The sequence below is a fragment of the Bubalus bubalis genome, chromosome 24 (assembly GCF_019923935.1).
Source record: "Bubalus bubalis isolate 160015118507 breed Murrah chromosome 24, NDDB_SH_1, whole genome shotgun sequence".
In the NCBI taxonomy this organism is placed as follows: domain Eukaryota; kingdom Metazoa; phylum Chordata; class Mammalia; order Artiodactyla; family Bovidae; genus Bubalus; species Bubalus bubalis.
The window spans coordinates 35,465,144-35,480,442 of record NC_059180.1 but is presented as its reverse complement, the minus strand read 5'-3'; the positions used below and the strand labels follow the sequence as shown (position 1 = coordinate 35,480,442).

At 41.8% G+C, this 15,299-nt stretch overlaps 1 long non-coding RNA gene across 2 annotated transcripts in view; it reads right to left on the bottom strand.

Moving 5' to 3' along the window:
- The window catches only part of LOC123331550, a 57,452-nt gene that overhangs the window by 26,143 nt on the left and 16,010 nt on the right, over positions 1-15,299 (bottom strand). The window contains exons 2-3 of one of the 2 annotated variants that reach the window (XR_006548243.2): positions 11,160-11,294; positions 7,094-7,918 (exon numbers count right to left, since the gene is read on the bottom strand). This is a non-coding gene — a long non-coding RNA (uncharacterized LOC123331550). Of the gene's footprint in view, positions 1-7,093; positions 7,919-11,159; positions 11,295-15,299 lie in introns of those variants that run through there. The other variant, XR_006548242.2, reaches the window with a different exon arrangement.

Below are 15,299 nucleotides of genomic sequence, written 5' to 3'. Positions count from 1 at the left end.
ACTTTGCTGTACAGCAGAAACTAACACAGCATTGTAAAGCAACTATACTCTAATAAAATTTAAAAAAAATTTTTTAAAAAGGAAGCTAATATTGGTTTTATTTTACAGCTAAGGGAAGGTTAAGAACTTGACCAGATTTAGACTAAGAAATCAAGCCAGTTGTCTCTGACTCCTGAGTCTCTTTTAACCATTGTTGTGTGACCCTCCAGTAACTTCTTTTATGGATTTGAATTGTACCTGGAAGCCCTCACCCTACCTGACATTTAAGCAGTTAGACCTGTAACCTTAAACGAGGCAAGAGGCTTCCATTGAACATGAGTGTAGCTCGGCAGCAGGCTTCCAGGGAGTCAGTGAAGAAACAGCTACCACGGCCTGCAATCCACTCATTGCAGCATTTTTATGCAAATGATTGCTCTTAATTAAATATCTTGCCCATGTTTTGATTTTTAATTTTCTCCTCTAACAACATAATGTGCCATTTAGAGCAAGGTTCAAATCAATATGACATTTCAGGACCCGTTAAATGTCTTGGCAACTAAACTTCCTTGTTGTCAAATTACTTGTCATTTAGTAAACACGCTCCCACCTTGAACTGGGGAAGAGAAGAGGGGTGAGCTGCCCATATCCGTTCTCTCCCGTGGTGACGCTTAGCTGGGTGTTGGTGCTGACTTCTTTCCATATTTGTCTGTCCAGCCCAACATGGCTCTGTTCTAAATGTCATTTTCATGTCTCATTTTGCACTTTGAAAAGTCAACATAGAAATGTGCTTCTCTTGGCCAAACAGCTTTGTTCTGTGATTTTGTTGTTGTTATCTAATCAGTGGCAGGTGTGCACACACACGTGCGCACACGTACACGAACACACACACACTTATCCACCTCACAGCTTATAACAAAGTGTGAAAAGAATCAGGCCCTAGATTGGCCTGAGCCACCTACTTTTCCACCTTGAATCTTGCTTTCTCTAACTCCTTTTTCTCACCCAATAATCAAGGTTCTTTCAGAAAACCTCTTACAAAGAGGCTTAAACCTCTCAGGAAAACTTCAAACTTTCTTCTTTATCCCCCTACTTCTAAACACTGAAAAACAAACCTTCACATCACAGAGACAAATCCAGAAGCAAAGTTAGTAGCAACTACTTTTACTGTGCTTTTCTCTTTAGAAGTTGAAAAATTCAGCTTTTAGTGGGATGCACCATTGACAGAGGATGTTGAATTGAGAATGTATACTCAAAGCATAAATTCAGACTTGGAGTGTCAGTCCTGATTCTGGTATTAGCCAGCAGAAACAAAATGACCTTGAGAAAATAACTCCCCGCCCTCTGATCTCCCTGAACACATATTTAAAATGGGCTTTGTGTGGAGTAGATTCATGGTTTTCACCTGGATTGATCCTTGTGTTCTCCAACAATGGACTGACTCCTACTCTGCATTTGAGTAAACCACTGGGCAGCCACGACTTAAGACCTGTGTGCTTGATGATCCCCAAATGCCCTGCCAGTCTACAAGTCCATGGGTACATTGTTCTGTAAGAAGAGAGGAGACACACAAGATCCCAGGACAGTATCCCAGTTTGGTTCAGTTCAGTCGCTCAGTTGTGTCCAACTCTTTGCGATCCCATGAATCGCAGCACGCCAGGCCTCCCTATCCATCACCAACTCCCGGAGTTCACTCAAACTCATGTTCATCAAGTCAGTGATGCCATCTAACCATCTCATCCTCTGTCGTCCTCTTCTCCTCCTGCCCCCAATCCCTCCCAGCATCAGAGTCTTTTCCAATGAGTCAACTCTTGACATGAGGTGGCCAAAGTACTGGAGTTTCAGCTTTAGCATCATTCCTTCCAAAGAAATCCCAGGGCTGATCTCCTTCAGAATGGACTGGTTGGATCTCCTTGCAGTCCAAGGGACTCTCAAGAGTCTTCTCCAACACCACAGTTCAAAAGCATCAATTCTTCAGTGCTCAGCTTTCTTCACAGTCCAACCCTCGCATCCATACATGACCACTGGAAAAACCATAGCCTTGACTAGATGGACCTTTGTTGGCAAAGTAATGTCTCTGCTTTTGAATATGCTACCTAGGTTGGTCATAACTTTCCTTCCAAGGAGTAAGTGTATTTTAATTTCATGGCTGCAGTCATCATCTGCAGTGATTTTGGAGCCCAAAAAAATAAAGTCTGACACTGTTTCCACTGTTTCTGCATCTATTTCCCATGAAGTGATGGGACCAGATGCCATGATCTTTGTTTTCTGAATGTTGAGCTTTAAGCCAACTTTTTCACTGTCCTCTTTCACTCTCATCAAGAGGCTTTTTAGTTCCTCTTCACTTTCTGCTAGAAGGGTGGTGTCATCTGCATATCTGAGGTTGATATTTCTCCTGAGTCATGGTGGAGAGGTCTGACAGAATGTGGTCCACTGGAGAAGAGAATGGCAAACCACTTCAGTATTCTTGCCTTGAGAACCCCATGAACAGTATGAAAAGGCAAAATGATAGGATACTGAAAGAGGAACTCCCCAGGTCAAGAGGTGCCCAATATGCTACTGGAGATCAGTGGAGAAATAACTCCAGAAAGAATGAAGCAATGGAGCCAAAGCAAAAACAATACCCAGTTGCGGATGTGACTGGTGATAGAAGTAAGGTCCGATGCTGTAAAGAGCTATATTGCATAGGAACCTGGAATGTTAGGTCCATGAATCAAGGCAAATTGGAAGTGGTCAAATAGGAGATGGCAAGAGTGAACGTCGACATTCTAGGAATCAGCAAACTAAAATGGTCTGGAATGGGTGAATTTAACTCAGATGACCAGTATATTTACTACTGTGGGCAGGAATACCTTAGAAGAAATGGAGTAGCCATCATGGTCAACAAGAGTCTGAAATGCAGTACTTGGATGCAATCTCAAAAATGACAGAATGATCTCTGTTTGTTTCCAAGGCAAACCATTCAATATCACAGTAATCCAAGTCTATGCCCCAACCAGTAATGCTAAAGAAGCTGAAGTTGAACGGTTCTATGAAGACCTACAAGACCTTTTGGAACTAACACTCAAAAAAGATGTCCTTTTCATTATAGGGGACTGGAATGCAAAAGTAGGAAGTCAAGAAACACCTGGAGTAACAGGCAAATTTGGCCTTGGAATACAGTATCCCAATAAACCAATAAAATGAAGAGAAGTAGCTCAGTCCAACACAAAATGTGTTGTGTTCCAAGTGCAGCAAAACCCAAAATTTCATGGGGAGAAGAAACACATTAGCCATGCCACTTAGGACAGTATCTTCAGCTACAGAATCTACCTGATTTTCAAGGAAAGAGCAACACCCCGCCCCCCTTCATTCAAGAGCCAAGAGATGCTTCTCTAGCCAGAATGTTGCATCAGAGTGACTAAAATTGTAGGGATAACAGTACTGTTTATTAGCTACTGTATCCATTGTCCCATCTAGTCAAAGCTATGGTTTTTCCAGTAGTCATGTAAGGACGTGCGAGTTGGACCGTAAAGAACGCTGAATGCTGAAGAACTGATGCTTTCAAATTGCGGTGCCAGAGAAGACTTTTGAGAGTCCCTTGGAGATCAAACTAGCCAGTCCTAAAGGAAATCAACCCTGAATATGCGTAGTAAGTGACTGAAGCTGAAGCTCCAATACTTTCGCCACCTGATGCCAAGAGCCTACTCACTGAAAAAGACTGATGCTTGGAAAGATTGAAGGCAAAAGAAGAAGGGGGAAACAGAAGATGAGATGGCTGGATGGCATCACTGACTCAATGCACATGAATCTGAGCTAACTCTGGAAGAGAGTGAAGGACAGAGAAGTCTGCTGTGTTGTGGTCCATGGGGTTGCAAAGAGTTGGACACAACCTAGCGACTGAATAACAACAACAACATACCCATTGGCAAGTCACTTAACATCTAGATTCAGTTTTTTTTTCATTTACCAACTAGGGCTGATGACGATAGCTACCACATGAAGATATTTAGACTAAATTGAAAGTTATATATATATATATATAATCATTATTATTTTTAAAAATTCAAATGAGGGGGACTTCCTCTGTGGCCTAGTGTCTAAGATGCTGCATTCCCAGTGCAGGGGACCTGGGTTGGATCCCTGGTCTGGGAACTAGATCCGTGTGCTATAACTAAAAGATCCTGAGTGTTGCAACTAAGACCCAGCCAAAGAAATAAACATTAAAAACTCAAATGAGAAACATGATAAATTCAGGGTGATCTCACCCCCCAATCCTCTATTCATTTCATCTCACTAAGGTGCAGATACATGCAGAACACATGGGTTTCCTTCTGCCCTTTATCATTCCCAATAAGACAGCTCTGAATTGTGCTTATGGTTGCTGGGTGGAAGGATGGAGGGAAGGGATAGTTAGGGAGTTTGGGATGGACATATGCACATAGCTATATTTAAAATGGATAACCAACAAGGACCTGCTGTAGAGCACTGGGAACTCTGCTCAAAGTTATGTGGCAGCCTGGATGAGTGGCGCGTTTGGGGGAGCGTGGATACATGTATATGCCTGGCTGAGTCCCTTGGCTGTCCACCTGAAACTGTCACAACATTGTTAACTGGCTATACTCCAATATAAAATAAAAAGTTGGAAAAAAAAAGCTTGAATTGTGAAAGGATGAGGCGTAATGCTGGATGAATCCTTCACTGTGACAACAGCTGGATGGGCAGAGAGAGCTCCACGCTCGTCATGGGATTTTCAGTACTTGGAGTCCTCTAATCTTGTTTAATCAGATTTATTGATCATTAGTTTAAGATGGTTAAGTTTCAATAGGGGGTAAAATGCTTTATTCCATTTTTTTGAGGACTAAAACATTTCTTTGCTAGGCCATCAGATACTGGCATATCTGAGAGGCATGCCAAAGGGTATGGGATCTTCCCAGAAGCCCCCTGCTCATCCCCATACCACCTGGCAGTTCTCAGGTAAATCAAACCTGAGAATGGCTCATTGATGTCTTTATGTAAAGAAATTCAGTAAAAGGGGATTTTAGGAGTATTCTAACATAACGTGTCTTACTATCTACAAAGTCATCTGAAGTGTCGATCTCTCTGTTTTTTTCCTAAATCAATGTGTTGTTTTTTTTTTTTTTCCTTATCAGGAAAAAAAACGAAAGCCTCTGTCACCCTTCTTTATTTCTACCAACATCGACTAAGCATCTGTTGTGTCTGTGACAGCACGGAGGTACGGACACTCCTGACCTCAAAACATCCACCTTCTAATAGAGACGGCCAAAAGAAATCAATCTATCAAAATAACACATGAAAAAGGATCAGGGCAAATAGTTGTTGAGCACCTGCTTTTCACCCTTAACTGTGTGATGAGCCATCGATACAAAACAAGGAAGATAAGGGTGTGTGTGTTGGTGGGGGGGGAGTGGGGTGTGGTTCAGCAGAGTCCAACTCTTTGTAACACCATAGACTGTAGCCCACCAGGCTTGTCCATCCCTGGGATTTCCCAGGCAAGAATGTTGGAGTCAGTTACCATTTCTTTCTCCTGACTCAGGGATCAAACCTGTGTTTTCTACAATGACAGGCAGTTTCTTTCCCACTGAGCCCCAGGGTAGCCAGCTTTGTGTTAATCTAAGATGAAGGTCTAAGACAGTAATAGTCATGAGTCTTAGATTCCTAACAGGCTTTTGATTTAATGGGTATATTAATACATAAAGCACCTGGACAGTAAGTACTCTTTCCTGGAACATGAAACATTTAGGACCAAAGAACTATGCACTTGTGCTTCAAATGGGGTAAAGCTGGATAGTTTATGGGAAGAAAAACACGTTAGCCCTCCTGCAGAAGATAGCATGCACCTTCAGCTGCAGAGGCTGGCTGACATTAATAAAGCAAGCATCACCAAGTTCCAAATAATTGGTTTTATATGGATCACATTTTTTGGACTATAATAGAATTAAGTTAGAAAAGTGTTACCAAGGATAACTAATATAGAAAGAAATTTTTAAAACTGCTTCTAGATAACCCATGATTCACAGAAACATATTGGATGTTTTCAAAATATTTGGAACTGAATTATAATTAAAATATGGGATATCAAAAGGTGAAGGATGAAGTTAAAATGATATCCAGAGGGAAATATATGGCCTCATATTCTTACATGTAAGTATTCAAGCATATATACATATGGTATATATATATACATGCTGTGCTGTGCTTAGTCGCTCAATTGTGTTCGACTCTTGCAATCCCATGGACTGTAGCCCACCAGGCTCCTCCGTCCATGGGATTTCCCAGGCAAGAATACTGGAGTGGGTTGCCATGCCCTCTTCCAGGGGATCTTCCCAACCCAAGGATCAAAGCTATGTCTCTTGCCTCTCCTCCATTGCTAGGTGGATTATTTACCACTCAGGAGGCCCTCTGCCTTTATAAGTTAGGTATTATTCCCTTTTTTCAGATGAGAAAAATTGTGGCTCAGAGAAATCAAGCAGTAGTCCAAGAAGACCCAACTAGGAGCAGTCACAGCAGAGGGGAAACTCAGAGCTGACTCTTCCCAAACTGTGAGATTTCTCAATGACACTCAAGTGCTTTTTACACCATCCTGAAAACTAATTTGGGGGCTCTTCTTCCAAACAAACATCATTTGGAGCAGGGCTCTTTTCAAAGCCCTTGAGCTAAGTAAGAATATTTTTTTCCCTCGTGTTTAAAAGATTGTAAAAAGAGCAAAACCACCAACAATAAGAGCAAACAAACAAACAAACAAAAAAGACTATGCAATAAACATATTTGTGGCCCTGTAAAACATGGAATATTTAGTACCTGCTCTTTTATGGGAAAAGTTGGCCCCCTCCTTGACTTGGAGTATCTGAAGCAATCCATTCATCTATCGTGTTTTGTGTTTGCTTTTTTATTTTTTAAATAGCATGGCTCGTGTGCTTCATAAATAGCCACCGTCATCTATTATTCACCCACTGTTTCATGAGTAAATAAATGCGCTCTCACAGCATTCCTGGGGAAGGTGGCTTCACACACTGTTATAATTCCTGATGAGAAGACAAGCCGATCAGAGGTAAAGTGGATGAAGAGGGAAACCACGCTGTTTGTTTAAAGCGCCATCGCAGGCTAATGGAATTTCTTTTCCCAAGTTATTGAAATCTGTGTGGGAGAGGGGTGGTTTGATGGGATCAGCACTTTCAGAGTCATCGACAGCAAGTAAATTGGAAAAATGCACCAAACCCTGGGTTTCAGCGGGCTATCGACTTATTATAGATTGAGTCGGGAAGAAAAATATTGCACACTATGCAGTTTGCACATCTCATCATCTCATTAAAGAGCTGGCAGTGGATAACACAGTGGGCCCTTTCCCTCCCCGGCTCCCGGCTGAGGGAATCAGGCATGCAATGGGTAATAATATACCATTTCATGGCACTTTGAAGGAACTGCCGTAATTCAGCATGAAAACCCGCTTTGATTCTTATTTACAAAAATAAAGCCTACCCATGCCTACAAGCACATGGCTTTCCCATCACTTGCCACTCCTGTCTCTGCCTTCTTTTGGATGACCCACGAAGAGCAGCTTCAGAGCCTCTCCCAGCCTGCCAGTCACCCGATTATTTAATTACAATTTTCTAGCTTCAGCACTTCGCCCTTACCTGGGAATGTAAGTGAAATCTGTCAGAAATAAAGAAATAAATTACAAGCTAAATCAATAGGAAAGAACCGTGCAAATTGGTATAGCGGTGGATATATGTTTATCCAGAGGCTTTCAAAGGCATTTAGACCTTCAAGGAAAAGAAAAAAAAAAAAAAGACAAAAACAGGGTAAGTTGGAGAGGCGGGTGGAAACAGGAGAGATGGTTTGTCTGCAGACAGCCCCTGCCTGTATCTGTCTGGGCTTCCTGCGGATCCCCTGAGGTCAGCCTTCATGTTCCTCTCCAACGAAGGCACCAAGACGCGGTTTCCTAAGTAGAAAATTTTAAAGTAATTTTTCACCTTGAGAGAGAGGTTGCCTTCTGTTTAATGCTTACTCAGGCAAGACAGCAAATCTAAAAAACAAACAAACTGGAGGCACTTCTGCCAAAACTCCACTCAGACAGAAGAAAAAAGATGAAGAGAGTGCCTCTGCTTCTCCGCGGCAGCTGGAAGGAGGGCGGGGTGAAGTTTGGAATGCCACGCCTCTTTTTCTAGGCTTTTCTGAGATTTAGAGCAGCCTCTTCTAATGTCCTTAAGGCATTTTCACTCTCATTTTTATAGACTAAGCAGAATTGAAATATTGAGGGTATGTCCTTGTAAGGATTCTGTACTCAATTACAACGTGTGAGGTTTCCACCCGCACTATGGTGCGTCTGGCAGACTCTGCAACCCCATGGACTGTAGCCCACCAGGCTCCTCTGTCCATGGGATTCTCCAGGCAAGAATACTGGAGGGGGTTGCCATGCCTTCCTCCAGGGGATCTTTCCGACCCAGGGATCAAACCTGCATCTCTTGCGGCTCCTGCCCTGGCAGGCAGATTCTTTACTGCTGAACCATCCGGGAAGCCCTTCCCCCACCACAGTACCAGGCGATTCTTCAACAGCAGTTGGACGTCCTACAATTTAACTCAACTCTGACTCTGTCTACCCAGCGATTGCATTGGATGACAAAGTCCTAAAAGACTGCACCCCTCCCAGGCCCATCCCAAGTCTCGGTTGTCACTTGGGCTTCTGACCCACAGATGGGAGATTCCAATTGCCCCCTCCTTGTTGTCGTTGTTGCTGTTCAGTCATGAAGTCGTGTCTGACTCTTTGTGACCCCATGGACTGCAGCACACCAGGCTTCCCCTATTTTCCACTATCTTCCGGAGTTTGCTCAATTAATGTCCACTGTATTGGTGATACTATCTAAGGCTGACAACAACAACTGTCCCCAGCTTAGGTTTCGTTACTTTGCTAGCTCAGCTCACAACATGCAGAGACATTTTACTTACTGGATTCCTGGTTTATTACAAAAGGTTATAACTCAGGAAAGTCCAGATGGCAGAGTTGCAGAGGGCAAGATATAAAGAAAAGTTAACACTCTGCCCCAGTCTCCACATATTCGCCAACCTGACAGCTCCCCAAACCCTGTCCTGATTTTTTTTATAGAGACTTCATTCCATTGATATAATAGTCATCAGCCATTGGTGATCAATGCAACCTCTAGTCCCCTCCTCCTTGGAGGTCAATCGAGTGGGACTGAAATGTCCAACCCTCTAATCACATTGTTGGTTTCCCTGGCAACCAGCCCCCATCCTTAGGGGTGTGTGTGTATGTGTGTGTGTGTGCTCGTATGCATACACTCAGTCATGTCTGACCCTTTTTGACTCCATGGTCCCTCTGTCCAAGGGATTTCCCAGGCAAGAATACTGACTGGAGTGGGTTGCCATTCCCTTCTCCAGGGGATCTTCCCAAGCCAGGGATCAAAACCACGTCTCCTGTATCTCCTGCATTGCCAAGCGGGTTCTTTAACAGCTGAGCCACCAGGGAAGCCCCGGCTATCTCTTCAATAACATAAACTCAGGTGTGGTTGAAAGGGGTTTGTCATGAACTCTTATCACTCAGGAAATTCCAAGGGTTTTTGGAGGTCTGTGCCAGGGACAAAGATCAAATATATATCCCTAGTAATAATGATAATATAATTATTTTATAATATACATGTATATCAAAACATCATATTGTATATCTTAATATAAATTTATAAAAATGATAAAACATAAATATATTTCGATATTAGAAGTAGAAGCCTATTCTAAAGCGGATTCCCCCCCCCAAATTAAATTGCTGGAAGTATGAAGTAAAATCTTTTTATCCTCTTAAAAAAAGAAGAGGAAAAAGAAGTGATTTGTGCTGAAAACGAATGCCTGAGATCTACATAAGGATCCCTTTGCTTCACATGAGGCAACATAGGGACATTATGAAAGACTGTTCAAAGAACAAGAAAATTGTAAGCAGAACAATTACCAGAGATCAGACAGTATTGGGAGATGGTCAAGTTTTAATCAGAAAAAATGGAGGATCCTTGGTGATTATCTGAGGCATTCCATGAAGGTGCAGAAAGACCATGATTTAGGAATAAAGCTGAGTTAAACTAAGGTTTTCCAATACTTGCCCCAGAAAAGTTGGACCACAAAATAAGTCTCAACAAATTTAAAGGGATTTGAATCTATAGATTCAGCCCCCATGGGTTTTTTTTTTTTTCCCCATAGAAATTGACAAGTTGATTCTAAAATATATGTGGAAATTCAAAGAAACTAGAATAACCTAAATGATTTAGAAAATGAAGATCAGAGTAAGGTACAATAATCAAGGAATTGAATAGAAATAAAAATAGAATGGAAACTGGTATGAAGATGACTATATAGGTCAATGGAACCCAATAGAGCATCCATAAATATAGTGCATATCAATTGATTTTCAACCATTGTGCTGAAGTAATTCAGTGTGAGAATGGATAATATTTTCAATAAATGTTACTAGAACAACTGGATATTTATATGAAAAGAGACCAACTTCACACTGTATAGAAATTAACTAAAAGTGGATCATACATCAGAAGCTAAAAGCTAGCATTTTGAACTTTCTAGAAGATAGGATTATTTTTTATGGTATTGGGGTAGACAAGATTTCTTAGAACTCAAAAGCTGCACCTTAAGTGAAAAACAATGAGAAATTGGGCTTTATCAAAATTCAAATCTTGTTGCTCTTTAATAGATACTTAAGAGAATGAATGAAGGGCTTCCCAGGTGGTGGCTCAGTGGTAAAGAGCCCACCTGTCAATGCAGGAGACACAAGAGATGCAGATTTGGTCCCTGAGTCAGGAAGCTCTCCTGGGGAGGAAATGGCAACCCTCTCCAGTATTTTTGCCTGGAAAATCCCATGGACAGAGGAACCTGGCGGGCTACAGTCCATGGGGTCACAAAAAGTCAGACACAACTGAGTGACTAAATGCACAAGAGAATGAAAAGGCAAGTTACAAAATAAAGGAATAAATGTGAAATGTATTTGAAATATATACTTTTAAGTTCTTTTTACAATGAGTGGTGTTGGTTTCATAAGTTGGAATAACAACAGAATTAGTTTCATAAACATGTCTGGGTCATAGCATCTCATGGTTGGTATCTTACATTCCCTTCCTGGTTATACCCAGTTTAGGATTTGGATGACAGCAGTCACTGATGAAACTTACCAATGTTAAAAGCCCCTCCTATTTCTGTTGTTTCCAGTGCTGATTACTTCTTCAGGTCCATAATAGATGATTTCCAGTATCACCGTCCCAGAATACAGGCTTTCATTGTAGTGTTCACTGGGGTCACCTGGAGGACTTGAGAAAACACAAATTGTTTTTCACTTCTGGTTCATTTCATACTTTTTGTATCCTAAGAAATCTTGTCTACCCCAAGACCATCAGCTAGTGCACTGCAAGGAAAGTCAAGGTGTAGAAGATTCACAGCTGAAATACATCAAAAGAAAAAAAAAAAATAGGTACGGTAAGTCCCCTACATATGAACCAGTTTCATTCTGAGAAAGCATGTTCAAATTGTTCGTAACAACAAAGTTAGCTTGGTATCCAACTAACACAAGGGGCTATATGGTACTATTTTGGGATAGATTTATGACACTTTTCAGACAAAATAATACATAAAAAGCAAACACAAAAAATAAAACATTTTTAATCTTACAGTATAGTACCTTAAAAAGTACAGTAATTCAGTCCAACAGCTGGCATCCAGGGGCTGGCATGGACTGAATAGGCAAGAAGAATTACTGACTGGAGGAGGGAGGGGTGGTGGGAGATGGTACAGCTGAAGGATCGTCAGCAATAGGAGACGGAGGACAAGCTGCAGTCTCACTCATACCTGATGCTGATGGAACACGCTTTCGAATCGTTTCAAAGTTTGCAACGTGATGGTTCGAATGGAGGAGATTTACTGTATCAAGTTCCTATTGTGTTTCAAGTCATGAGGTAGGACTTTGCATAAGTATGCTTCACTTAGTCCAGAAATACAGTTTTAATTCAAGAAGTTTTATATCCCTATCATTATCTTCAACAATTGTAAGAAAAATATAAGCACACATACCTATGTGGCATTTTGCTTGACAAAGGAGACTTAATTCACAATCTGTGGGAACTACATAAGCAATTTACCATAATTGAGTAAACAATTGGCTTTTTTTTTTTTTTTGAGGGATGTTCTAAGCTCATTATCTTTTTAGTATTTATTATTCTCATTATACAGGAGTCACTTCATCAATAGCACTTTAGGCTAAGCTTTAAACACTGAAATAGTAAATAGAACTCCATTATCTCCTGTTTTTCCATCTTGAGTTCTCCCACACCCAACACACCCTTGGCACTGACTTACAACAACAATAGATAATATGCATTCAGTGCCTGCTATGCCCAAAGCCTGTTCTAAACATTTCACATATATTGATTCATTTAATCTTTATAACCACATTACAGGGGAAGGACAATTAGACCATCATTAGCTCCATTTTCCATTTTGTTGCTTGACTTCTAGTTCAGTTTCATGAGCCTGCACCTCATCTAATTGCCTTGTCTTGCAGTCAATATGTTGACCTCTCAACCCATTCTCTTCCCATTTTACCATTTCACCCACTGAAAACAGCCATGGTGGGATAATTTAAAGAGTTGGGAATTCATATTTAGTGGGAAATATGTGGCTTAGATGGGCTTCCCAAGAGGCACTAATGGTAAAGAACCCTCCTGCCAATGCAGGAGACATAAGAGACTCAGCTTCAAATCCCTGGGTTGGGAAGATCCCCTGGAAGAGGAAATGGCAACCCACTCCAGTATTCATGCCTGGAGAATGCCACGGATGGAGGAACCTGGCAGGCTACAGTCTATAGGGTCGCAAAGAGTTGGGCATGACTGAAGCCACTTAGACACACGCACATGTGGCTTAGAGGAGAAATTTTCAAGAGTAATTTTTAAAAGCATAATACTCCATCTCTGAGTCCCTTGAAATAGAGAAGGTTGAAGACCGAGTTCCCTAACTTATATAGGATGGGGAGTTGGATATGATTTTTATTTAAACATTAAAGGACAGAAGGACGAGACCCCACATCAATGGGGGAGTTGGGGGGCTCTGATGCTCCTGTCAACAGTATCAGCGAAGGTATCGGATATCTAGATTTCTAACCTGGTTTCCTGATTTCAGAAATGCTGCTGCCCTAGGCTTCAGAACTCCACAGTTAGGGTTAAAATCAACTTCAATTAAATTTTTCACGTAATTTTTCCAGCTTTATTGAGGGATGTCTGACGAATAAAAATTGCACTTAGGTAAAGTATACAACATGATGACATGATGTAAGTATGCATCATCAAATGACTGCCACAGTCAGGCGAACTAAGCTGGCCATCACCTCACAAAGTTACTGTTCTGCGTGTGTGTGTTGGGGAGTGGGAGGGAGAATGTTTCAGATCTACTCCCTTTTCAAATTTCAAGTATCCAATATATCATTATTAAATGTGGGCACCGTGCAGTACCTTAGGTCTCCCGAACTTATTCATCTTATAACTGAGAGGGTGCATCCTTTGACCTTTACCCCCACATTTCCTCCAGCCCCCGATGCCTGTCAACCATCATTCTACTACCAATCAATTTCAATTTTTTTTGCAACTTTCTTGACCGGAGTGGTTTTTCTCTTGGGAAAGTATAAGGTATAACTTTAGGTTAAAATCCCCATCTTTTCTTACGTATATGAATTGGCCTTGTCCCCACATAAGGAAGGGCTTCCCTAGTGGTTCAGATGGTAAAGAATCTGTCTGCAATGCAGGAGACCTGAGTTCAATCCCTGGACCAGGATTGCTGGAGAAGGGAATGGCTGCCCACTCTGGTATTCTTGTCTGGAGAATTCCATGGACGGAGAACCCTAGCAGACTACAGTTAATGGGGTCACAAAGAGTTGGACATGACTGAGTGACTGACACACACACTACTCATGGAGAGGAAGAGAAGTGTAGATTAGATTCAGATACAAAGACAGACATAGATATATTGACATATTGATATAGAGCATTTGTCAGAAGAAAATGCAAGGAGATTATGGGTGCATATAAAGAGGACACCGCTCTGTGGCTGAGGACTTACAGAATGAATTTCTTCCAGGGAGAACACGGGAAATGGGTCTCGAAGCATGAGTATAAATCAGAAGAGGACAAAGGAACACGAGGCAGGGAGAACCCCATGGACACAAAGCTCATAAACAGGAAGCTGCAGAGCATGTTTGGGGACCAGAAATTTCATTAGCCTGCTTAGAGGGTAAAATTGGCATCAAGAGGCTGAAGAGGGGGTGAGAGCCAGTTCTTGAAAAGCTTGATGCCCCATCAACCTGAATCCTCACCTACAGGATGGGATGAGGGCACTGTTTTCTGAGCAAGCCCCTTCCTGACCATCTCTGGGGAGGTGTCTTGAACATTGCAGGCCTGTTTGTATGCAGCTGGTATTTGAAAAGCTTTTCCTTCATGTTTCTTGATAAAGAAGGTTTTGCAACATCACTCACTACATTAAAATGCTTTCCTAGCTTCAGGGGACTGAAAGCATTTTTATTATGTTCCGACATTATTTATCCTTCCTGTACACAAGAGTGAGAAGCAGAAATCCAAAGAGAAAAATCCTTCTAACGTCTAACACACCGCCATGGTCCATTTGTCTGCTCCTGCAGAGGGAGAGAGATGACAAAAAATGTGGGAGAGGGCAGGCGCCTGCCCCCCTCCCCTTCCCAGGATACATGGACAGGTGGGGGCCAGCTCTCAGGATATCCACCACTCAAAATTGAGCCTTCATTCTCACTCATGTCCCCAAACTTCCTTTCAACAGGACACTTTGCAGACCCGCTTTCCTCTGAGAAGCTCCATCCATCTGGTCACACTGTCTGCAAGCTCATCCAAGGATGGTCTTTAATCAGAAAGGAAATCATCTCACTGGGGTAGCAATTAAACCATGTCAGCAGACACAAATTCATATGCAGGAAATGTATTAATTCTTGGTATTGAACAACAGGTATGAATTTTTATCAAACATCCCCAAATGGCCTGATGAGACAAACTGAGCCCGAATCAATTTAAGGTAACACGAGTTAAATCAGTGTTTTTCTAACAGCTGGGGAGTTGCTCCTATATATTTTCAGAAGGGTTGTATGTGCCTTGCAGAGGAGATTTTTAACATCACTTGGGTGGAGGAGACTGTGGTGGCTTATTCATCGTTGTTCATCTATACTAGAATCTGCTGGGGTGGTCTTTACTGTGACTGAAGCCAGCTGTATACATCTCCTACTTGTGCCTGCAGTATGCACCTACCCC